Here is a 27,059-nt window from a genome sequence, read left to right as displayed (position 1 = left end):
TTTTTCAGTTTTATTACATTTTTATTGAGGTTTCAAAATAAGGTTTACAATAGAAAAGGAAGACGCACAAACACACAAAGTCCAACGTCAGACTATAGTGCCAATATACAAATATTTTGACAGTTGTTTAGCAAAATTGGCATTGTTTTGTAGTCCAAGAATACACCTCTTAAAAAGTCTTACATGTTTATTTTATTTGCTTTGGGCAGTTTAGGACAAGTAAAAATGAGCCTATGTACTGTCAGGGATCTGATTCTAAGAAGTTGAAATGCAGCTTCACTGTTGGGAATTGGGGAAAAAAAACAATTTTTAGAGTTAAAGGGATAGAAAAGTCAAACCATGAATGTGTGTGGGTGCAGTTCAATCTGAAATATAAACATTTTTGCAGTATATTTCCATTAACAAAAATACTGTTATTCTGCAGCATACACACACATGTTATGGGGGCTTGAGCGCCAGTATTTAGACACCACACCTTCTCAGAGAGTCAGCAGTGTCTTGCATGACACAATGACATCTTCAGAAGCAATATACACTGTGTTTGAATATTGGTGCAGAGGCCCTCACAGGATATGTGTGTATGCTGCAGAAAAACAGTAATACATTTTCCTAGAAGCATTTTTGCTAATGGAATTAAATTGCAAAAATGTCTTACTTTCAAATTGAAATGCATCCATGCATATTTCAATTTTGTCCTTTCTATCCCTTTAAGCTTCCTTCTTTCGCATTAACATTTTTGGGGGAATTCATTTTGAGTGTCCTATAGCACAGCAGCTTTCTGCTATGTAAACATTGCTTTCTCTACATAGTTACAACCCATGGTCTTCTACAGTTTTGTTTTGTGAACATCATATTAGGCTTCCTAATATAATATGGACAACAGTTATTGTTTGTCAGTGCAACTAACGCAATGACAGATTGCACTGACAAAAGGTTGGCAATCAACAGTTTTGTTGCTGGATAGCTCCAACTGAGAATGTTGACATCTATCTCATGGAAGAACCACAGTAGCAGTCTAAGCTTTAACCCCTTAACGACCGAGGACGTGCAGGGTACGTCCTCTAAACAGATGATGAGGTCTCCGACCCTGAAAGGGCCTCTTCCGACGCGTCGGATTGGGCCTCGTCATCATACCAGCCCACTGGGGCGTCCGACAGACACAACTCCTGGGTCGGGTCGTTATGAAAAGCTCTACGCTTGCACTTAACAGAACGCTGCAAAACATGGATCACCTTAGCGACTGCCGTTTCAAGCTGTTCCGAAAAATTCCGGCAGGCAAGCAATTTCCCCCGAAGGAGTAACAGTCGGATGCTGGGGCGCTGGATGTGGTATAGGATGTCAGTTAATGACCAAGGACGTACCCTGCACGTCCTCGATCTGGAAAGCAGCTGGAAGCGATCCTGATCACTTCCAGCTGCTTTCCGGTTATTGCAGGATGCCTCGATATCGTTTTTTACCCCTCCGGTGTGGCCCTCTCTGCACCGGACATCGATGGCCGCATTCGTTGGTGGGTGGGAGCTGAAGTAGGGGGCGGGTGGGCGGCCATCGATGGCTTCTAAGTCTGAGAGGGGGGCGGGATCGCCGGGGGCGCGCACGGGCGCGTGCACGGGAGGGGGCGGGCGGGTGCACGGGGAGGGAGCGGGTGGGAACCTCTACACTACAGAAACATTTTTTTGGTATAAATGCCCATAAAACATTTAAAAATAAATAAATCTAAGGGATCTGGGAGGGGGGGGGATTTGTCTTGGGGGGGGGGAAGCTACACTACAGAAAAAAAAAAAACCCAATTTTTTTTTTATTTGCAAACTGGGTACTGGCAGACAGCTACCAGTACCCAATATGGCCCCCAATAAGGCAGAAGGGGAGGGTTAGAGAGCTGTTTTTGGGGGGATCAGGGAGGTTGGGGGCTAAGGGGGGATCCTACAGCAGCTTATGTAAATATTATAATAATAATAAAAAAAAAAAAAAGATACCTTTTATTTTAGTACTGGCAGACTTTCTGCCAGTACTTAAAGGGACACTCAATCAAAATTAAACTTTCATTATTCAGATAGAGCATGCCATTTTAAACAACTTTCTAATTTACTTCCATTAACAAAATGTGCACAGTCTTTTTTTATTTAAACTTTTTGAGTCACCAGCTCCTACTGAGCATGTGCAAGAATAAGTGTGTATGCATTTGTGAATGGCTGATTGCTGTCACATGGTACGTGTATGCATTTGTGATTGGCTGATGGCTGTCACATGGTACAGGGGGAGTGGAAAAAGACATAACTTTTAAAATTGTCAGAAAAAAAATCTGCTACTCATTTGAAGTTCAGACTAAGTGCTATTGCATTGTCTTGTTATCTTGCATTTGTTGATTATGCAAATCTACAGTGTTGACTGGTCCTTTAAGATGGCGGGGACAATTGTGGGATGGGGGAGGGAAGAGAGCTGTTTGGGAGGGATCAGGGGGTCTGATGTGTCAGGTGGGAAGCTGATCTCTACACTAAAGCTAAAATTAACCCTGCAAGCTCCCTACAAGCTACCTAATTAATCCCTTCACTGCTGGGCATAATTCACGTGCTGTGCGCAGTGACATTTAGTGGCCTTCTAATTACTAAAAAGCAACGCCAAAGCCATATATGTCTGCTATTTCTGAACAAAGGGGATCCCAGAGAAGCATTTACAACCATTTGTGCCATAATTGCACAAAATGTTTGTAAATGATTTCAGTGAGAAACCTAAAATTTGGGAAAATGTAACGTGTTTTTTTATTTGATCGCATTTCGCGGTGAAATGGTGGCATGAAATATACCAAAATGGGCCTAGATCAATACTTTGGGTTGTCTACTACACTACACTAAAGCTAAAATTACCCCAAAAAGCTCCCTAATTAACCCCTTCACTGCCGGGCATAATACACGTGTGTTGCGCAGTGGCATTTAGCGGCCTTCTAATTACCAAAAAGCAACGTCAAAGCCATATATGTCTGCTATTTCTGAACAAAGGGGATCCCAGAGAAAAAATTACAACCATTTATGCCATAATTGCACAAGCTGTTTGTAAAATAGCAAACCATTTTTGTTATGCTTTCTAGATTAAAACAAAGAGAGGTAAGCCTGCCAAGCCCTGCTCATCAGAGTGCCACATCCCATTTATATTGCAGTGATAGCCGATAAGATGCTACACGACTTCCTAAGCAGTAAGATGTGCTACTATCAAATCTCCTGGTAACATCACCCATGCGTTTAATTCAACCCTGGGGACAAACTTAAAATGAAGCAATAAGTAAATTACTGAATTAAAAGAAAACAATCTATTTGAACGCCCGCAGTGTGCACAAACCAGTGCTGTATAATTACGAAGATGTATCAAGCGTAGTACCTATTAGCCACATAACTTGCAATAAGACACAGTATGCATTAGTCTCACTAAGCCCCAACAACTGGAAATTCAAATACGTCCACAAACATATGAACACAGTGGTTATGCACTCGTAGCACCAGAGCATAAACATATATATCACAACCATAATTGACAGAGGTGACAACCATGCAAAAAAGATGTGTTTAACAAAATAGACCCGTATCATGTAGCTATATTCTACTGACAACCTATCACTGCAGATCCATCAGGAATATCAGACTCCGGTTTCATTAGTGCAAACCCCTCAATCGCTGTGATATATAACCAGACCGTGATCATCTAATAAACATAACACACCCCCAATCAACTGAATGTGGCGCCTACGGCCATTAAGTAAGTCATTAAGAACCCCCATATGATAGACCACAATCACAAGAAACAGCCTTATACATTACCTCATATCGGCGACTTACAGACGCATACAACCACACCGGTAGGATAGAATACCGCTGTCCAGAACCGGAAGCTATTTATGTCATCACATCCTGGCTCTCATTGGTCAGCCACTGGGGTGTGTCAGTGTAACACATAGAACAGCTGAGTCAGTTACGGATAAGTGATACCAATGCTTGATATATTAATTACACAGATAGTTGCCGTGATCAACTACTACCGAGTCGGCAGGTGCCTAGAGGCTGGAGCTAGCAATGGAACAGATGTATAAAACATATTAGAGAAGGGATGCGACACATATTATATATAATGTAGTAATTGTGTGACGTGTAACTCATTGCTAACTGGTCCTAAGTTCCACCATACAAATAAGACTTACTTGATAAGGCACCGCCTAACTTGTACTTCTCAGTTTGTGGTCTACTTCTTGACTTGCCCCTGTGGCAGGTATTATGTCGGAAAGACTACCACTACCTTCAGGGAGAGGCTAGCCAATCACAAAAGTGCCATCAGGGCTGCACTGAAGGATGGCAGCTCAGACTAGCCTATGGCACGCCACTTCCTGGAGCACAAACATTCAGTGTCATCTTTGAAAGCAATGCTCATTGACATGGTGATCCCCCCCCAGAAGGGGTGGCAACAGACATAATGAACTATTATGCTGTGAAAGCCGCTGGATATATCGGCTGAATACACTTAGCCCTCATGGACTCAATATGCATTTAGATTATTCTGTGTTTTACTAATTTGGCTATAAACATGTTATGGCATATTCTGTGTATGTTTCTCTCTAACTCCTGCCAGTATTCTGTATTCATATTTTTGGCCTATGCCCCCCTCTCTGCTTTGAAGGTGCACTGGATGGGTTTCCTATACGTATCCTAAATTTTGAATAGTAGTTCTTGTACTGCCATCTTGGCACCTTAGTGCAGTACTTCGGTGGGTGTTATATCATGGTCTTTTTCTATGAGTACTGATCTAGGGATGTTGGCTTAGCAGGCTTTCCCCCTCTTAGCCCTGTAACTATAGGTCTTGTTCCTATTGGCTGATGCACCCCATGTATCTGTATTGATTTGAACATATCATTATACAATTGGCAATGTCTTTGACTATGAACTTATGTCTTTATTGCAGACGCTGTTTTGCGCTTCATTGTGGATATAATACGTGTCACATCCCTTCTCTAATATGTTTTATACATCTGTTCCATTGCTAGCTCCAGCCTCTAGGCACCTGCTGACTCGGTAGTAGTTGATCACAGCAACTATCTGTGTAATTAATATATCCAGCATTGGTATCACTTATCCGTAACTGACTCAGCTGTTCTATGTGTTGCATTGACACACCCCAGTGGCTGACCAATGAGAACCAGGATGTGATGACATAAATAGCTTCCGGTTCTGGACAGCGGTATTCTATCCTACCGGTGTGGTTGTATGCGGCTGTAAGTCGCCGATATGAGGTAATGTATAAGGCTGTTTCTTGTGATTGTGGTCTATCATATGGGGGTTCTTAATGACTTACTTAATGGCCGTAGGCGCCACATTCAGTTGAGTGGGGGTGTGTTATGTTTATTAGATGATCACGGTCTGGTTATATATCACAGCGATTGAGGGGTTTGCACTAATGAAACCGGAGTCTGATATTCCTGATGGATCTGCAGTGATAGGTTGTCAGTAGAATATAGCTACATGATACGGGTCTATTTTGTTAAACACATCTTTTTTGCATGGCTGTCACCTCTGTCAATTATGGTTGTGATATATATGTTTATGCTCTGGTGCTACGAGTGCATAACCACTGTGTTCATATGTTTGTGGACGTATTTGAATTTCCAGTTGTTGGGGCTTAGTGAGACTAATGCATACTGTGTCTTATTGCAAGTTATGTGGCTAATAGGTACTACACTTGATACATCTTCGTAATTATACAGCGCTGGTTTGTGCACACTGCGGGCGTTCAAATAGATTGTTTTCTTTTAATTCAGTAATTTACTTATTGCTTCATTTTAAGTTTGTCCCCAGGGTTGAATTAAACGCATGGGTGATGTTACCAGTAGACTTGATAGTAGCACATCTTACTGCTTAGGAAGCTGTGTAGCATCTTATTGGCTATCACTGCAATATAAATGGGATGTGGCATTCTGATGAGCGGGGCTTGGCGGGCTTACCTCTCTTTGTTTTAATCTAGAAAGCATAATAAAAATGGTTTGCTATTTGACCATGATGTGCCAGTCCGAGTGGACGCATTAGAAGTATACCATATGATATGGTTTGCGGCCTTTTAGCCCTTGGTAGTTGATTATTATGTTTAGGGACTGACATGTTTTGCTTTGTGGGTCTGTGAACTACAGGGCAGTCCACCATGTGTTGGACTTTCGTAGGCCTAAATTTTCATCTGTATGGTGTCTCACCTGTATGCTGTGAGTACTCTCTTGTTTTTATCTCAAATTAAGTCATGGCTTCATCAGTGCATGTCCATTGTGGATTGAGAGTTTAGTGGGTACAATATTGTTGAATCTCCTAGCCTTATATTTGTGGGTATGCCTTGTTTTTATTCTTTTCTTTTGGTTTGTTTATTTTCATTTTTATTTTTCAGTTTGCAAACAGTTTGGTGGTGGGATCATGTATTATTATTATGTTCTGTGTTTTCAATTTTGGTTGTTTTTTCTTTCTCCTTTGTTTGACAGTTGTTCACTTGTCTTGATGAAGGCTTCTACGTAACCCGAAACGTCGACCTATTCCTATGACTTACTAATGTTGTTGTCAAAAACAATAAATTGACTTTGATTGCTTATATGCAAATTATATAAATCCTGAGAGTGCCCTCCCTTTCCTAGTTCTTATCTACATCTCATTGAGGATTGCACCCAGGTGCTTTATCATTATTTGAAGCTGGAGTGCTGGAACATGTGCTAATTGGATTATATTATAATATATATATATATATATATATATATATATATATATATAATTGGTAAAGAAGGGCACTCTCAGGATATTTGTTTCAAATTATAAATTAGTTTATTCTGAAGGTATCAGAATTTAATTTACAAAAAGTCATAGTTGATGTTTCGGCTCCTATATGAGCCTTCCTCAAGACAAAAACATATAATTAGACGGCTATTAAGCCGTACTCCCAGACGAGAAAATGGATATATAATTTACACTTTTTTAAAATTAAATTCTGATACCAACAGAATAAACCCATATCATTTATACCAGTTTCATTTGAGGACTGCACCCCGGTCGGTACAACACCTAGGTTGGAGTGCTGGGCCACCGGCTAATTTACGCTTTTATATACTGTGTGTGTATATGTATATGTGTGTGTGTATATATATATATATGTATGTATGTGTGTATATATATATATATATATGTGTGTATATATGTATATATATATATATATATATATATATATGTGTATATATATATATATATATATATATATATATGTGTGTATATATATATATATATATATATATATATATATGTGTATATATATATATATATATATATATATATATATATATATATATATATATATATGTGTGTGTGTGTGTATGTGTGTATATATATATATATATATATATATATATATATATATATATATATATATATATAGCCCAGAGGGAGAAAGGTTAGTAATCCACTCAATGTTAAAGGTAGAAATTGCAGAGGACGACCTAGAAATTTTTCTTTTTTTCTTAGTCGTCCGGGAACCACTTGGAAATTTCAAGCCCTGTGTGTGTGTGATAGTAAACACCTTGAGATTTTAATATAAAATGTGTAGTTATACATATTAAAATAACTTTGTATTTGTTTTACTTTTGTTGTTTTTCCCTCCTTTGCATATAATTTATATACAACCAAAAATAAGAAAAAGACTCAGGGGTAGATTTATCAAGCAGCGGATGCTGCAATCTACCCCCGAAATTTCCGGCTCGCCAGAAACTTAAGTTAAGAAGCAGCGGTCTGAGGTGGCGGACTGCAATCATCCCGATCAGATACAATCGTGGGGATTGACACTTACTGCTAGAAGCTGATTGGCCGTGAATGTACAGGGGGCGGCATTGCACAAGCATTTCACCAGAAATGATTTGCAATGATAAATGCTGACAGCTACGGCGGATCATGTCCGCCCAACATTTGATAAATCTACCCCCCAGTATCTCATTTAGCAATCCTGATAAAGTAAGGAGATTCAGCACTCTTTAAAAAACAATTTTATTTTCGTTTTTTTACAGACCGCACAAAATTGCAAAATCACTATATCTAAAATAGAAAAATTACCATAACCCACTTTTCCACGTACACACCATAAAAATAGAAAGAGGGAGCACCAGCTAAAGTATCGGAATAACAGAATAATATTAAATTATTAAAATACATTTATTACATTCACATAAACTAGGGTACCCTATGTACATATAAGAATTCAATTAAAAAATAGTTAAAAACAATAGAGTAAGTGCCCCTCAGGAGAGTGGGGAATACCAAAACATATAAACACAAAAAAAATGTGTATTAAAAGTCCCAAATTATATAAAAAAAGTCTTAATAAGTGATGATATCCTTAACAAATGTCCTGTGTAACAGATCTGGTGCCCTTGTGAATCCAATTAATCCTTTGTGTATGAGGGGTTATCCAAGAAATCAAAAATCAAAATAAAGATGGTTATAAAAAATATATGATAAAATAAAAAATAAAAATAAAAAAGATTTGGGGAAAAGTGAATCAAGTGAAAAAAGTGAATAAGAAATCCAATAGGATCCAAAAACTGCAGTACCTGTGAAAAACAAAAATAACATATAACGCTAATATGAATATAAACTTAGTTGAAAATAGGCTTACCCTATATGTAAACTCGAGCAGTGACTACTTATAACATGTACATCAACGCGTTTCGGCCCCAAAGCTGGGCCTTTCTCAATATATTTATATTCATTTTTTTGAGTTTTATTTGATCGCATTTGGCGGTGATATGGTGGCATGAAATATACCAAAATGGGCCTAGATCAATACTCTGGGATGCCTTCTAAAAAAAATATATATACATGTCCAGGGAGATTTAGGGATTCCTGACAGACATCAGTGTTCCAATGTAACTAGCGCTAATTTTTGAAAAAAAAGTGGTTTGGAAATAGCAAAGTGCTACTTGTATTTATTGCCCTATAACTTACAAAAAAAGCAAAGAACGTGTAAACATTGTGTATTTATAAACTCAGGACAAAATTTAGAAACTATTTAGCATGGGTGTTTTTTTGTGATTGTAGATGTGTAACAGATTTTGGGGGTCAAAGTTAGAAAAAGTGTGTGTGTTCCATTTTTTTCCTCATATTTTATATATTTTTTTTATAGTAAATTATAAGATATGATGAAAATAATGGTATCTTTAGAAATTCCATTTAATGGCGAGAAAAACTGTATATAATATGTGTGGGTACAGTAAATGAGTAAGAGGAAAATAACAGCTAAACACAAAAACCGCAGAAATGCAAAAATAGCCTTGGTCCCAGACGGTCAACAAATTGAAAAGTGGTCTGGACACTAAGGGGTTAAATCCTCAATCGGATATCACATTTTCATCAACACATTATTATATTATATAATGCAACTATAGCCATCGCATTAGAAGAGTCAATTTCACCATCTAGCTGCTTACAGGAATATTTCATTACACATATATATCCAAGAGGAACATACTTTGTTGCTCAGCTCGCACGTTTAAAGCATTAACGGGACATTAAACACTAAACAAATGCTAGATAGAATGATGTATGCAAAGAAAAGATTAGTCTGAGAATAACATGTAGATGTATTTTTTAAAATTTCAATAGCTGTTTAAATATTGTCAAAATAAGTATAAAGTTTTAGTGTCTATAAAACAATGGCAGCTGCCATGTTGTAACTTAGGTTACCTTCTCTGCTGTGGCCAATTATAGTTATATATAGGTCACTAGAGTGTGCAGCCAATGGCTGTGTGGAATAGAACAGTGTTCTGCACCTCCATTTCTAACAGCAACTGAAAAGCTCACAATTTCAGAATGTAATTACAGGAAAAGGGGACAAAATAAATAATGAAAGTATATTGCAAACTTTTTTATTTATTTATACAATTTATCAGTTTATATTACCATCTCAAAGTGTTTAATGTCCCTTTAAAGCTAAATCTCCTTACTTTATCAGGATTGGTAAATGAGATTCTGAGTACTAACATAAAGGATCTGCACCACTGCTTTTTATAGCAGGAATTTTTTTAACAAAATTAATCAAACAAAATTTATCTCACTATTTTCTGTTGGGTTTTTTTCATCTAATTTTAGCTCAGAACTGTAAATTCATACTGCAGACTTATCTAGACTAACTTTGCTACATATATTTCCCTAATTAACAGGTAGCAGACTACTAAACAATGTACTAAAATAATGACCATGGTTAGTCTTTTTGTCTGCAAACTCAAGCCTGGATTTGCTCCTCCAAATAAGGCAAATGGTGGGGGGTTGCTATTGAAATACAAAGGCAGCAAACAAGATAATAATATAAATATTTAGACTTGGCTGATATGCTATAAAGACAACAGTGTCTTGTAATTACAAGGTGTTTACTGGCAGTCACAAATGTTCTCACAGCCATATGAAATGGAAATATATATATTGGCTTGAGAAAGGGTACGGTTAGTGGTTTACTTAGCTTTGGGGTTTAGACGCTGGCGTCCATACAGCGTGTGGCAGTCTGTGCATCCAGGATCCGACACTCGACGTGAAGATTTCCACTTTGAGCAGACCGGTCTGAACATATATAGCTAAAAGAAAAAACTCCCACAAGCATTGGTATAAATAGTCCTAAATGAAGAAATAGTAGTAGCAAACAATACTTGGCTGAGATAGAAACACTATGCACTAGCACTTTGGTAAAACAATTGTAGAAAATTTCTTAGAATATACGTTAAAAGTTCACACAGGATCTGTGTACATACACACTCACGGATATCAGAAAGACAAGGGTAGGAGTAACGTCATCTGACGCGTTTCACGCCGGTTGGTGCTTTCTTTTACAGGGAATCCCCCATTGGTCCACATTCAAAGTGCACAAATTGTACATACATTTGTGTTATAATTTAAATACATTTACATTCTTTAAAAAAAACATTCAAACTAAATTGATTCTTTTATAAAAACACATGTAAGCGCTTTCTTTAGGGAAATAATTCAATTAATTTATAATCCTGAACATTTTGTAGGTGAATTACACGCTATTAGTTTAAAAATATATATTAATACTATTATCATATAATTAACTAATAATTCTAAAAATAATAATAATATAATGTAATTTAATATATAAAGTTACATTTCTTTAAAAAATCTATTTTTAAAAATGAATAATAAATTTAATATTCATAGAATTGTTATTACCAATAATACCAATACTAATAATATTAATAATATACAATGTTGTAATTTTTGGTGTCCTTAAACATTGCATGATTGCGCTGATGTATTTTCAAATGAATTTTTCAATAACAACCTTGTTCAGGGTTCTGAGGTATATACATATACTTATACATCTTTCCATGAGACAAAAAATTGGGCATTAAGAGTTTAGTACTATTATTACTGTTATTACTAATATTTTTATTAGATTGTTGAGGTCTAAAATGAGTACATTGTCAGACCAGATTTGTTGGTTTGGATATTTAATATTGTATTGTTATAATACAAAAAATGTTATGTTTTTATCGACATTTATGTACTTATGCTGCACGTTGGTTTAGGGGTTGGCTTTGTTTCTGTATATAGCCGTTGATATGGCAACCATTTGGTTGCTTTTGTTGATTGGCTGTGGCCGGTATAAAGCTCTCCCCTTAAGTGTAGGAGGTTAAGCCTATGATTAAGTGCACGAAACATGTAATGTCTCCTCCTCCTCTTAACATGTTTAGCACTACGAGTGTTTATTTTTAAATTATGAAATAAAGAAGTGTTCTTTTTTGTATCAGAAGCCTTTGGAGTGCCGCCTATTTTTCTATTGATTAATAGTAATAATATCCCTATATCCTTAGTTTCCCATAAATGCAAATACAGGGAGCAGAAACGTCAGCACAGAGAGAACACTTGACTGTCATTCCTAAAAGACTATCGGCTAGATTTAGAGTTTTGTCGGTAAGGACCCGCGTAGCTAACGCCGGCTTTTTTCTGGCCGCACCATAAAAATAACTCTGGTATTGAGAGTCCACATAAAGGCTGCGTTAGGCTCCAAAAAAGGAGCGTAGAGCATATTTAACGCAGCTTCAACTCTCGATACCAGAGTTGCTTACGGACGCGGCCAGCCTCAAAAACGTGCTCGTTCACGATTCCCCCATAGGAAACAATGGGGCTGTTTGAGCTGAAAAAAAACCTAACACCTGCAAAAAAAGCCGCGTTTAGCTCCTAACGCAGCCCCATTGTTTGCTATGCGGAAACACTTCCTACGTCTGCACCTAACACTCTAACATGTACCCCGAGTCTAAACACCCCTAACCTTACACTTATTAACCCCTAATCTGCCGCCCCCGCTATCGCTGACCCCTGTATATTATTTTTAACCCATAATCTGCCGCTCCGTAAACCGCCGCTACTTACATTATCCCTATGTACCCCTAATCTGCTGCCCTAACATCACCGACCCCTATATTATATTTATTAACCCCTAATCTGCCCTCCCTAACATCGCCGACACCTAACTTCAATTATTAACCCCTAATCTGCCGACTGGAGCTCACCGCTATTCTAATAAATGTATTAACCCCTAAAGCTAAGTCTAACCCTAACACTAACACCCCCCTAAGTTAAATATAATTTACATCTAACGAAATTAATTATCTCTTATTAAATAAATTATTCCTATTTAAAGCTAAATACTTACCTGTAAAATAAATCCTAATATAGCTACACTATAAATTATAATTATATTATAGCTATTTTAGGATTAATATTTATTTTACAGGTAACTTTGTAATCAGCCAATCAGAATCAAGTTCAATCTGATTGGCTGATTGGATCTTGATTCTGATTGGCTGATTCCATCAGCCAATCAGAATATTCCTACCTTAATTCCGATTGGCTGATAGAATCCTATCAGCCAATCGGAATTTGAGGGACGCCATCTTGGATGACATCCCTTAAAGGAACCGTCATTCTTCAGTTGGACGTCGCCGGATGAAGATGGGTCCGCGGTGGAGGTCTTCAGGATGGAGCCGGTCCTCATCGGATGAAGATAGAAGATGCCGCTTGGAAGATGATGGTTGCCGGTCCGGATCTACTCTTCTTCCCGGATAGGATGAAGACTTTGGAGCCTCTTCTGGACCTCTTCAGCCGCCGGAAGATGGATCGCCAGCCCCCGCTTGGGTTGGATGAAGATTTTGGAGCCAGGACGGATCGGTGAACCTGGTATGGTGAAGACAAGGTAGGATGATCTTCAGGGGCTTAGTGTTAGGTTTATTTAAGGGGGGTTTGGGTTAGATTAGGGGTATGTGGGTGGTGGGTTGTAATGTTGGGGGGGGGTATTGTATGTTTTTTTTTACAGGCAAAAGAGCTGAACTTTTGGGGCATGCCCCGCAAAGGGCCCTGTTCAGGGCTGGTAAGGTAAAAGAGCTTTGAACTTTAGTAATTTAGAATAGGGTAGGGCATTTTTTATTTTGGGGGGCTTTGTTATTTTATTAGGGGGCTTAGAGTAGGTGTAATTAGTTTAAAATTGTTGTACGATTTTCCTTATGTTTGTAAATATTTTTTTATTTTTTGTAACTTAGTTCTTTTTTATTTTTTGTACTTTAGTTAGTTTATTTCATTGTAGTTATTTGTAGATATTGTATTTAATTAATGTATTGATAGTGTAGTGTTAGGTTTAATTGTAGGTAATTGTAGATATTTTATTTAAATAATTTAATGATAGTGTAGTGTTAGGTTTAATTGTAACTTAGGTTAGGATTTATTTTACAGGTAATTTTGTTATTATTTTAACTAGGTAACTATTAAATAGTTCTTAACTATTTAATAGCTATTGTACCTGGTTAAAATAATTACAAAGTTACCTGTAAAATAAATATTAATCCTAAAATAGCTATAATATAATTATAATTTATGTTGTAGCTATATTAGGATTTATTTTACAGGTAAGTATTTAGCTTTAAATAGGAATAATTTATTTAATAAGAGTTAATTAATTTCGTTAGATTAAAATTATATTTAACTTAGGGGGGTGTTAGTGTTAGGGTTAGACTTAGCTTTAGGGGTTAATACATTTATTAGAATAGCGGCGAGATTCGGTCAGCAGATTAGGGGTTAATAATTGAAGTTAGGTGTCGGCGATGTTAGGGAGGGCAGGTTAGGGGTTAATAAATATAATATAGGGGTCGGCGGTGTTAGGGGCAGCAGATTAGGGGTACATAGCTATAATGTAGCTGGCGGCTCTTTGCGGTCGGCAGATTAGGGGTTAATTATTGTAGGTAGGTGGCGGCGACGTTGTGGGGGGCAGGTTAGGGGTTAATAAATATAATATAGGGGTCGACGATGTTAGGGCAGCAGATTAGGGGTACATAGGGATAATGTAGCTGGCGATGGCGTGCGGACGGCAGATTAGGGGTTAATAAGTGTAGGTAGCTGGCGGCGACATTGTGGGGGTCAGACTAGGGGTTAATAAATATAATATAGGGGTCGGCGGTGTTAGGGGCAGCAGATTAGGGGTACATAAGGATAACGTAGGTGGCGGTCGGCAGATTAGGGGTTAAAAAATGTAATCGAGTTGCGGCGATGTGGGGGGACCTCGGTTTAGGGGTACATAGGTAGTTTATGGGTGTTAGTGTACTTTAGAGCACAGTAGTTAAGAGCTTTATAAACCGGCGTTAGCCCAGAAAGCTCTTAACTACTGACTTTTTTCTGCTGCTGGAGTTTTGTCGTTAGATTTCTAACGCTCACTTCAGACACGACTCTAAATACCGGAGTTAGAAAAATCCCATTGAAAAGATAGGATACGCAATTTACGTAAGGGGATCTGCGGTATGGAAAAGTCGCGGCTGAAAAGTGAGCGTTAGACCCTTTTTTGAGTGACTCCAAATACCGGAGGTAGCCTAAAACCAGCGTTAGGAGCCTCTAACACTGGTTTTCACGGCTACCGCCAAACTCCAAATCTAGGCCTATGTTTCTATGTCCAATAATATACATTCTCTCTCTCTCTCTCTCTCTCTCTCTATATATATCTATATCTATATCTATATCTATATATATATATATATATATAATATATACATATACGCACACACACTCACTGGCCACTTTATTAGGTACCCCTTGCTATTATCAGGTTGGACGCTCTTTTGCCTTCAGAGCTGCCTTAATTCTTTGTGGCATAGAATTAACAAGGTGTTGGAAAAATTCCTCAGAGATTTTGTTCCATATTAACATGATAGCATCACGCACTTGCTGCAGATTTGTCGACTGCACATCCATGATGCAAATCTCCCGTTCCACCACATCCCAAAGGTGCTCTATTGGATTGAGATATGGTGACTGTGGAGGCCATTGGAGTACAGTGAACTCATTGTCATGTTCAAGAAACCAGTTTGAGATGATTTGAGCTTTGGGACATGGTGCATTATCCTGCTGGAAGTAGCCATCAGAACACACTAGTCATATAGGGATGGACATGTCCTACACTAGTCATAAAGGGATGGACATGGTCAGCAACAATACTCAGCTAGGCCATGTAGTTTAAACAATGCTCAATTGGTACTAAGGTGCCAATAAAATATCCCCCACAGCATTACACCTCCACCACCAGCCTGAACCATTGATACAAGGCATCTAAAGCCACTACCCCTTTCACTTGTGCACTCTGGAACTCTCGCTCTGTTTGCAACAAGCTCACTTCTATACATAACCTCTTTATCTCCCGCTCCCTCAACCTTCTGGCCCTAACAGAAACCTGGCTCTCTCCCCTAGACACAGCATCACATGGGGGTCTCCACTTCAGCCACACTCCTAGGTCTGGTAATAGACAAGGAGGTGTAGATATTTTACTTTCCTCCCGTTGCACCTTTCAACAAATACAACCCATTTCTTCCCTCACATTTTCCTCATTCGAAACCAACATGATTCACTTATTCTCTCCCTTCTCTATACGTGTTGCAGTCATATACCGACCCCCTGGCTCCTCAACTCAATTTCTAGATCTCTTGGCTGCCTGGCTACCTTTATTTCCTTTGCTCAGACACTCCTTCCCTCATTCTTGGCAAATTCAACATCCCTCTTGACAATCCCACTGCCTCCTCTGCAACACAGCTTCTGCAACTCACTTCCTCTTTCGGTTTGTCACAATGGACAGATTCTCCCACTCACAAAGACGGTCACTCCCTTAGCTATTGATGCACTATTTCAAACTTCACAAACTCCCCTTTTCCTCTTTCTGACCACCATCTTACTTGCAACATATCATCCCTCCCTACAACTCTCCCTCCTTCTACTCCTCACACCAAACTTCACAGAAGCATTATGTCATAAGATCAGCAACAGCTTGCTAATTGCCTCAAACCTCTCCTCTCATCCTTATCCTTTTCCTGCCCTGACTAATCTATCAGTCACTATAATTCCACTCTTACATCCGTCTTTGACAATCTGGCCCCTCTTACTACAGCTCGGAAATCACACATCCTCGTCCTCAGCCCTGGCATACTCCTCTGACACGGTACGTACGCAGATGTTACCGCACTGCTGAGCGGCACTGGAGAAAATCTCGGAGTTCAGTTGATTTTCTTCGTTACAAATTCATCTTGAACTCCTACTATTCTGCCCTTAATCTCTATAAGCAACATTACTTCTCTACTCTTATCTCTTTTTTTTTTTTTTTTTTTTAAAGAAAGAGTAATTAAAGATCTTCCCTGGGTAGGGGAGGACAATTCCTAACGGAGGAGTACGTGAGTAGTTAAAATGGTGACATTGGCCTGTATTTATTAAATAGAAAAGTTATGTAAAGAGAACCAAGTCTGTGTCCCAAAATTATAGATGTCTGGCGATAGAGAAGAAAAAACAAAAACAAGACTTATTCCCTTTCCTTAGAAAAGTATTGAAAGCAGTCGGCAGAGGAACAATAAGAACTAGGATATTCTTATGTGGGAATATACCTGTCAATTGCCAGCTATACTGTCTCCTGGACACAACCTATAAAGCTAGATGTCCAGGGATTGAACACATACTGTATATAGCATATTTCTTGACAAACCCCCTAATAAGAAGGAATATATTCTGGCATTTTTGATTTATGTTCTAATAATTATGGTACAGGCAAGTTTATACATAAAATCGAATAGCAAATGCCATACAATACAACAGAGCCTAGTTAATTTTCCTATGTTATCACAAGCCTAATACAATGTTGATATTACATTTGTTAAATGATAGCAATGATCACACAGGAACCAAGAGAGCAAGGTATAATGCAAGGAGCAAAAAGGGCCAAAGTCATAGTGTAACCCTCCTTTCCTTCCCCCTTTTTTTCCCTTCCTTCCCCTTTTTTTCTTTTTCCTTCTTTTTAGTGTAAATAGGGGTAAGGTTTCCCAAATAATTTAGCAAAAAATCTCTCTGGCCAGAAATATCAGTCCCCAATGACCTCTACTTTTATGTCTGTCTGAAGCTGGGGGCAGAAGGTCAATCCTGTGCAAAAACAAGATGCAAGAGGGATTACCCCTCATATAAGTAGAGAGAGAATATATATCTTCTAGGGGAATCTGGCTTTAGTGTAGCTTGCTTGAAGACAGTTCTTATTTACCCTTTCATATTTCTTTTAGGTATGTTCCACAATAAAAATGAATAGGTATCATGGGTAGTCCTTTTTTGTTAGGATGGTTATTTAAGGTCGCAGAGAAATTTAACAGCAATTCATATACCTGTGTTAATTCTTTATGTAACTATAGCAGGTAAAAATTTAACAGGCATTATAATCCAGCTTTAACTTATCGGATAGCAGTCACCATAGATTTTTTTTTTTTTTAGCCAATGATATAAACTGCTCTAATAATAGCACAAAACACAGATCTGTCAATATCCAGAATAGATGTGGTCTTACGGATGAAAAGAAAAACCAGGTCCTCAGTAGGATGCAAACCTCAGCAGGCAGTATTATTGTCTGAAGCAGGATGTAACGGACAAATCCTTGAAGCCTGCTAGATATCTTACTGGTCGCTATTTAGCAGGGTGAACTCCAGAGCCACTTACACTGCAAGGACGGAGCGTGACACTCAGATTCCTTTGGGTACCAGAAGCTTGGTCCTCAAGCAGTGTGTCCAGTGCAGGTCTTCATAACGTGTGGTCCTTCACAGCGTCTCTATGACCCAAAGGCTTCCTTTGTCAGCATTACTCTCTTAGCCACATCAGCAGTCATCTCATGCTAGAGGTATCGTCTCTTCCAGGGATCAGGAAACTGAAGCAGCCAACAGTAAAATCCAATTTTGGTGCAAACCGCAGGCTGACACAGCCGAATAGGCTTCCTGCAAAAGTCACGCCAAATGCCACAGTAAGTGGCGTAGAGTGGGGGAGTGATTTCCAGGCAGTTGGCTACCTACTCTGACACGGAGCGTGCAGTACAAAGCTCCACCCCCAACGGAAGTCGTCTCTACTCTTATCTCTAATCTTTCTTCAAAGCCAAAACGTCTGTTCTCCACTTTCAATACTCTTCTCCGCCCACCCCCACCTCCTAATACAACTTCTCTGTCCGCCAGCCACTTCAATAACAAAATCAATTTTATCAGAAACGAAATCGGCTCTCAACATACTTCCATTCTCTCACCCTCTCAAATGCTCTCAATCAACCACAACCCACATAGCCATAAACTTAGCTCTTTCTCCCCTGTTACTGAGGAAGAAGTTTCTGCACGTATACTGCACTCTCACCTCACTACCTGTCCCCTTGACCCTATCACCTCATAGCTACTCCCCTCCCTCTCTTCTACCCTTACCCCTATACTCACACACATTTTCAACCTGTCCCTCAGCACCGGTATATTTCCCTCATCTCTGAAACATGAACTGGTCACACCTATCCTCAAAAAACGTTCCCTTGATCCAACCTCCCCATTCAACTACCGCCCTATTTCCCTCCTCCTTCTTGCCTCAAAGCTTCTCAAAAAGCTAGTATATGCACGCCTATCCCATTTCCTTACATTAAACTCCGTCCTTGACCCACTGCAATCTGGATTTCGTCCCTATCACTCCACAGAGACAGCAATCGTTAAGGTTACCAATGACCTACTTACAGCAAAATCAAAAGGCCACTTCTCTCTGCTTATCCTCCTTGATCTGTCCACAGCCTTTGATACTTTTGACCACCCTCTTTTGCTCCAAACCCTCCAATCCTTCGGCATCTGTGACACAGCCCTCTCATGGTTCTCTTCCTACCTGTCAAACTGTACCTTTAGTGTAGCCTTCTCTGGGGCCTCCTATGCCCCGTCACCACTTTCTGTCAGGGTACCGCAAGGTTCTGTCCTTGGTCCCCTTCTCTTCTCAATCTACACGTCATCATTAGGTTCCCTAATTAAGTCCCACGGTTAAATCTACTTCTCTGCACCAGACCTATCTCCTTCCTTGCTAACCCGTGTCACTAACTGTCTTTCTCACATCTCTTCCTGGATGTCCTCTCACTACCTCAAGCTAAATCTCTAAACTGAGCTCTTTATTTCGCCCCCTTCTTCCAAAATCTCCACCCCCAATCTCTCTATAACTGTTGACAACACCATCGTTACCCCTACACTGCATGCCTGATGTCTTGGGGTTACATTTGACTCGGATCTTTCTTTCACTCACATTCAGTCCTTGGCTAAATAAAGCCTGCCACTTTCACCTTAAAAACCTCTCTAGACCTTTCCTTTTCCGCCTTGATTACTGCAACTCTGGCCTCTCTGGTCTCCCCAGCTGCCGCCTAGCTCCTTTACAATCCATAATGAATACCTCTGCCAGGCTCATCTTCCTTACACGTCGCTCTTCATCTACTGCACCTCTCTGCCAATCCCTTCACTGGCTTCCTCTTACCGCTAGGATTAAACACAACATTCTCACTTTGACATACAAAGCTCTCAACTGCACCGCTCCCCCCTATATCTCAGACCTTGTCTCCAGATACTCTCCCTCCCGTCCCCTTCACTCTGCTCATGACCTCCTACTCTCCTCCTCTCTTGTTACCTCCTCACACTCCTGTTTACAGGACTTCTTCAGACTGGCTCCCATCTTGTAGAACTCTGCCTCGCTCCACAAGACTCTCCCCTAGTTTTGAAAGCTTCAAGTGCTGCCTAAAGACTCTACTGTTCAGAGATGCATACAACCTACACTAACCTTTCTTTATACCAGTTCCTCTCCTCCATTGCTATCCCCTGATCCCCCTTAGCATGCAAACCTAAGAGTCCAGCTGTTTGTAGATCACCTTCTTAAGAGCTGACTACAACAGTGCGACTCTTGGCAGGGTCCTCTACCTGTATGATCCATATAAATGTTTTGTTGTACTCCGCCGTTGTTTATAGCGTTGCGGAATCTGTTGGCGCTCTACAAATAACCGATAATAATAATAATCCATGCTTTCATGTTTACGCCAAATTCTGACCCTACCATCTGAATGTCGCAGCTGAAATCGAGACTCATCAGACCATGCAACGTTTTTCCAATCTTCTATTTTCCAATTTTGGTGAGCCTGTGCGAATTGTAGCCTCAGTTTCCTGTTCTTAGCTGACACGAGTGGTACCCGGTGTGGTCTTCTGCTGCTGTAGTCCATCTGCTTCAAGGTTCAATGTGTTGTGCGTTCAGAGATGGTATTCTGCATGCCTTGGTTGTAATGAGTGTTTATTTGAGTTACTGTTGCATTTCTATCATCTCGAACGAATCTGCCCATTCTCCTCTGACATCAACAAGGCATTGTCGCCCACACAACTGCCGCTCACTGGATATTTTCTCTTTTTCGGACCATTCTCTGTAAACCCTAGAGATGGTTGTGCGTGAAAATCCCAGTAGACCAACAGTTTTTGAAATACTCAGACCAGCCCATCTGGCACCAACAACCATGCCACGTTCAAAATCAATTAAATCCCCTTTCTTCCCCATTCTGATGCTCGGTTTGAACTTCAGCAAGTCGTCTTCCCTACGTCTAGATGCCTAAATGCATTGAGTTGCTGCCATGTGATTGGCTGATTAGCAATTTGTGTTACCAAGCAATTGAACAGGTGTACCTAATAAAGTGGCCGTTGAGTGTATATTTTTTGTCTGAAAAAAACATTATATTTAATTTAATATACCTGTATCCGTTCTGCACAGTTTGCCAATGAGCGTTGGTGGAACTAGGAAAAATACTGCTGCTACAGTTGTATTAATTTAAATGTAAAGAACACTTCAAATTTTTCATGTTTAGATACTGCTCTATCTTAATCTTCTGAATTTAATTACGTCTTTATCCATGCATTACTTGATGATTTTATACTCACCCAGCTGGTATTACCTTTCCCATGGTATAGGCCAAAGAAACTTGCACATGGGCATGATAACTGGGTTTATTCTGAGTTTGTGCTGAAGAGCAGTTATGATCTGTAAAGGGCCAACTTTTTTTTTTTTTTTTTTTTTTTTTTATCACATCACAACTTTATTAGGAGAATTTTATACCTCTGAAACATGAAGTTAGTTAAACGTACATGGAATTGATTCAGACAGAGCATACAACTTCAAACTATTATCTACTTTACTTCTATTCTTTAATTTGCTTCATTCTTTTGGTATCCTTTGAAGGAGCAGCAATCCACTACTGGGAGCTAGATGAACACATCTGATGAGCCAATCACAAAAGGCATATATGTGCAGCCACAAATCAACAACTAGCTTCCAGTAGTGCACTACTGCCCCTCAGCCTAGCTAGGTATGCTTTTCAACAAAGGATACAATGTGAAAAAACATAATTTATGCTTACCTGATAAATTCCTTTCTCCTGTAGTGTAGTCAGTCCACGGGTCATCCATTACTTATGGAATATTTCTCTTCCTAACAGGAAACTGCAAGAGAATTACCCAGCAGAGCTTGCTATATAGCTCCTCCCCTCACCTGTCATACTCAGTCATTCGACCAAGCATACGAGAAAGGAGGAACCATAGGGTACAGTGGTGACTGGAGTTTAATTAAAATTTAGACCTGCCGTAAAAACAGGGCGGGCCGTGGACTGACTACACTACAGGAGAAAGGAATTTATCAGGTAAGCATAAATTATGTTTTCTCCTGTTAAGTGTAGTCAGTCCACGGGTCATCCATTACTTATGGAATACCAATACCAAAGCTAAAGTACACGGATGAAGGGAGGGACAAGGCAGGAACATTAAACGGAAGGAACCACTGCCTGAAGTACCTTTCTCCCAAACACAGCCTCTGAGGAAGCAAAAGTGTCAAATTTGTAAAATTTTGAAAAAGTGTGAAGCGAAGACCAAGTCGCAGCCTTGCAAATCTGTTCAACAGAGGCCTCATTTTTAAAGGCCCAGGTGGAAGCCACAGCTCTAGTAGAATGAGCTGTAATCCTTTCAGGAGGCTGCTGTCCAGCAGTCTCATAGGCTAATCGTATTATGCTACGAAGCCAAAAAGAGAGAGAGGTAGCCGAAGCCTTTTGACCTCTCCTCTGTCCAGAGTAAACGACAAACAGGGAAGAAGTTTGACGAAAATCCTTAGTTGCCTGCAAATAGAATTTCAGGGCACGGACTACGTCCAGATTATGCAAAAGTCGTTCCTTCTTTGAAGAAGGATTAGGACACAGAGATGGAACAACAATCTCTCGATTGATATTCTTGTTAGTAACTACCTTAGGTAAGAACCCAGGTTTAGTACGCAGAACTACCTTGCCTGAATGGAAAATCAGATAAGGAGAATCACAATGTAAGGCAGATAACTCAGAGACTCTCCGAGCCGAGGAAATAGCCATCAAAAACAGAACTTTCCAAGATAACAACTTGATATCAATGGAATGAAGGGGTTCAAATGGAACGCCTTGAAGAACATTAAGAACTAAGTTTAAGCTCCACGGCGGAGCAACAGACTTAAACACAGGCTTAATCCTAGTTAAAGCCTGACAGAAAGCCTGAACGTCTGGAACTTCAGCCAGACGTTTGTGTAGAAGAATAGACAGAGCAGAAATATGTCCCTTTAACGAACTAGTAGATAAGCCCTTTTCTAAACCCTCTTGTAGAAAGGACAATATCCTAGGAATCCTAACCTTACTCCATGAGTAACTCTTGGATTCGCACCAATGTAAATATTTACGCCATATTTTATGGTAAATTTGTCTGGTAACAGGCTTCCTAGCCTGTATTAAGGTATCAATAACCGACTCCGAGAAACCACGCTTTGATAGAATCAAGCGTTCAATCTCCATGCAGTCAGCCTCAGAGAAATTAGATTTGGATGTTTGAAAGGACCCTGAATTAGAAGATCCTGTCTCAGAGGCAGAGACCACGGTGGACAGGACGACATGTCCACTAGGTCTGCATACCAGGTCCTGCGTGGCCACGCAGGCGCTATCAGAATCACTGAAGCTCTCTCCTGTTTGATCTTGGCAATCAAACGAGGAAGCATTGGGAATGGTGGAAACACATAAGCCATGTTGAAGACCCAAGGGGCTGTCAGAGCATCTATCAGCACCGCTCCCAGGTCCCTGGACCTGGATCCGTGAAAAGTCTGGCGACTTAGAAAATCCGCCTCCCAGTTCTCCACGCCTGGGATGTAGATCGCTGACAGGTGGCAAGAGTGAGACTCTGCCCAGCGAATTATCTTTGAGACTTCCAACATCGCTAGGGAACTTCTGGTTCCCCCTTGATGGTTGATATAAGCCACAGTCGTGATGTTGTCCGACTGAAATCTGATGAACCTCAGAGTTGCTAACTGAGGCCAAGCTAGGAGAGCATTGAATATTGCTCTTAACTCCAGAATATTTATTGGGAGGAGTTTCTCCTCCTGAGTCCATAATCCCTGAGCTTTCAGGGAATTCCAGACTGCTCCCCAGCCTAGAAGGCTGGCGTCTGTTGTTACAATCGTCCAATCTGGCCTGCGAAAGGTCATCCCCTTGGACAGATGTGGCCGAGAGAGCCACCATAGAAGAGAATCTCTGGTCTCTTGATCCAGATTTAGTAGGGGGGACAAATCTGAGTAATCCCCGTTCCACTGACTTAGCATGCACAATTGCAGCGGTCTGAGATGCAGGCGCGCAAATGGTACTATGTCCATTGCCGCTACCATTAAGCCGATTACTTCCATGCACTGAGCTACTGACGGGTGTGGAATGGAGTGAAGGACACGGCAAGCATTTAGAAGTTTTAATAACCTGGCCTCTGTCAGGTAAATTTTCATCTCTACAGAATCTATAAGAGTCCCTAGAAAGGGAACTCTTGTAAGTGGTAATAGAGAACTCTTTTCCACGTTCACCTTCCACCCATGCGACCTCAGAAATGCCCGAACTATCTCTGTATGAGACTTGGCAGTTTGAAAACTTGACGCTTGTATCAGAATGTCGTCTAGGTACGGAGTCACCGCTATGCCTCACGGTCTTAGTACCGCCAGAAGTGATCCTAGAATTTTTGTAAAGATTCTTGGAGCCGTAGCTAATCCGAAGGGAAGAGCTACAAACTGGTAATGCCTGTCTAGGAAGGCAAATCTCAGATACCGGTAATGGTCCTTGTGAATCGGTATGTGAAGGTAGGCATCCTTTAGATCCACTGTGGTCATGTACTGGCCCTCTTGGATCATGGGAAGGATGGTTCGAATAGTTTCCATTTTGAATGATGGAACTCTTAGAAATTTGTTTAGGATTTTTAAGTCCAAGATTGGCCTGAAGGTTCCCTCTTTCTTGGGAACCACAAATAGGTTTGAATAGAATCCCTGCCCGTGTTCCGTCCGCGGAACTGGGTGGATTACCCCCATTAGTAAGAGGTCTTGTACACAGCGTAGAAACACCTCTTTCTTTATTTGGTTTGCTGATAACCTTGAAAGATGAAATCTCCCCCGTGGAGGAGAAGTTTTGAAGTCCAGGAGATATCCCTGAGATATGATCTCCAACGCCCAGGGATCCTGGACATCTCTTGCCCAAGCCTGGGCGAAGAGAGAAAGTCTGCCCCCCACTAGATCCGTTTCCGGATAGGGGGCCCTCTCTTCATGCTGTTTTGGGGGCAGCAGCAGGTTTCTTGGCCTGCTTGCCCCTGTTCCAGGACTGGTTAACTTTCCAGCCCTGTCTGTAACGAGCAACAGCTCCTTCCTGTTTTGGAGCGGAGGAAGTTGATGCTGCTCCTGCCTTGAAGTTACGAAAGGCACGAAAATTAGACTGTTTGGCCTTTAATTTGGCCCTGTCCTGAGGTAGAGCATGGCCCTTACCTCCCGTAATGTCAGCAATAATTTCTTTCAAGCCGGGCCCGAATAAGGTCTGCCCTTTGAAAGGAATATTAAGCAATTTAGATTTAGAAGTCACGTCAGCTGACCAGGATTTAAGCCATAGCGCTCTGCGCTCTTGGATGGCGAATCCGGAGTTCTTAGCCGTAAGTTTGGTTAAATGCACAACGGCATCAGAAACAAATGCGTTAGCTAGCTTAAGTGTTTTAAGCTTGTTCATTATTTCATCCAATGGAGCTGAGCGAATGGCCTCTTCCAGAGACTCAAACCAGAATGCTGCCGCAGCAGTGACAGGCGCAATGCATGCAAGGGGCTGTAAAATAAAACCTTGTTGAACAAACATTTTCTTAAGGTAACCCTCTAATTTTTTATCCATTGGATCTGAAAAGGCACAACTATCCTCCACCGGGATAGTGGTACGCTTAGCTAAAGTAGAAACTGCTCCCTCCACCTTAGGGACCGTCTGCCATAAGTCTCGTGTGGTGGCGTCAATAGGAAACATTTTCCTAAATATGGGAGGAGGGGTAAAAGGCACACCAGGTCTATCCCACTCCTTGCTAATAATCTCTGTAAGCCTTTTTGGTATAGGAAATACGTCAGTATACACCGGTACCGCATAGTATTTATCCAACCTACATAATTTCTCTGGAATTGCAACCGTGTTACAATCATTCAGAGCCGCTAATACCTCCCCTAGCAATGTGCGGAGGTTCTCTAGCTTAAATTTAAAATTGGAAATCTCTGAATCCAGTCTCCCTGGATCAGATCCGTCACCCACAGAATGAAGCTCTCCGTCCTCACGTTCTGCAAACTGTGACGCAGTATCTGACATGGCTCTCATCTCATCCGCGCGCTCTATCCTTAACCCAGAGCTATCGCGCTTGCCTCTTAAATCTGGCAACTTAGATAATACTTCTGTCATAACAGTAGCCATGTCTTGCAAAGTGATTTGTAAGGGCCTCCCTGATGTACTTGGCGCCACAAAATCACGCACCTCCTGAGCGGGAGGTGCAGGTACTGACACGTGAGGAGAGTTAGTCGGCATAACTTCCCCCTCGTCGTCTGGTGATAATTTCTTTACATGTAAAGATTGACTTTTATTCAAAGTAGCATCAATGCAATTGGTACACAAATTTCTATTGGGCTCCACATTGGCCTTTAAACATAGTGAACAAAGAGATTCATCTAAGTCAGACATGTTTAAACAAACTAGCAATGAGACTAGCAAACTTGGAAATACTTTTCAAAATTAATTTACAAGCAATATAAAAAACGTTACTGTGCCTTTAAGAAGCACAGAAAAACTGACACAGTTGAAATAACAATGAACAAAAATAGTTATAGCAACCAAATTTTCACAGTAAATGTATTAAGTTAGCAAAGGATTGCACCCACTAGCAAATGGATGATTAACCCCTTAGTACCCAAAAACGGATAACAATTATATAATTAACGTTTTTCTCACAGTCAAATACACTGTCACAGGACTGCTGTGCCGGATTACCTCCCTCAAAATGGATTTTGAAGACCCCTGAGCTCTCTAGAGACGATCTGGATCATGGAGGATGAAGTAGACAGATTGTGACTGAATTTTTACTGCGCAAAAAAGCGCTAAAATAGGCCCCTCCCACTCATATTACAACAGTGGGGAAGCTCAGAAGCTGTTTCTATGCAGAAAACAAAAATGGCCATGTGGTAAAAATCAAGTCCCAATAAGTTTTATCACCAAGTACCTCACAAAAAACGATTAACATGCCAGTAAACGTTTTAAACATACATTTGAAAGTTATGTATTATTATTAATAAGCCTGCTACCAGTCGCATTTACTGCAGTTAAGGCTC

General features: G+C 40.2%; 1 protein-coding gene across 2 annotated transcripts in view; it reads left to right on the top strand.

Moving 5' to 3' along the window:
- MAN2A2 (mannosidase alpha class 2A member 2) overlaps window positions 1-27,059 on the top strand; it is a 162,533-nt gene that overhangs the window by 17,192 nt on the left and 118,282 nt on the right. The window lies entirely within an intron of this gene.

The sequence above is a fragment of the Bombina bombina genome, chromosome 6, assembly GCF_027579735.1.
Source record: "Bombina bombina isolate aBomBom1 chromosome 6, aBomBom1.pri, whole genome shotgun sequence".
Lineage (NCBI taxonomy): Eukaryota > Metazoa > Chordata > Amphibia > Anura > Bombinatoridae > Bombina > Bombina bombina.
This window is presented reverse-complemented; position numbering and strand designations above follow the sequence as displayed.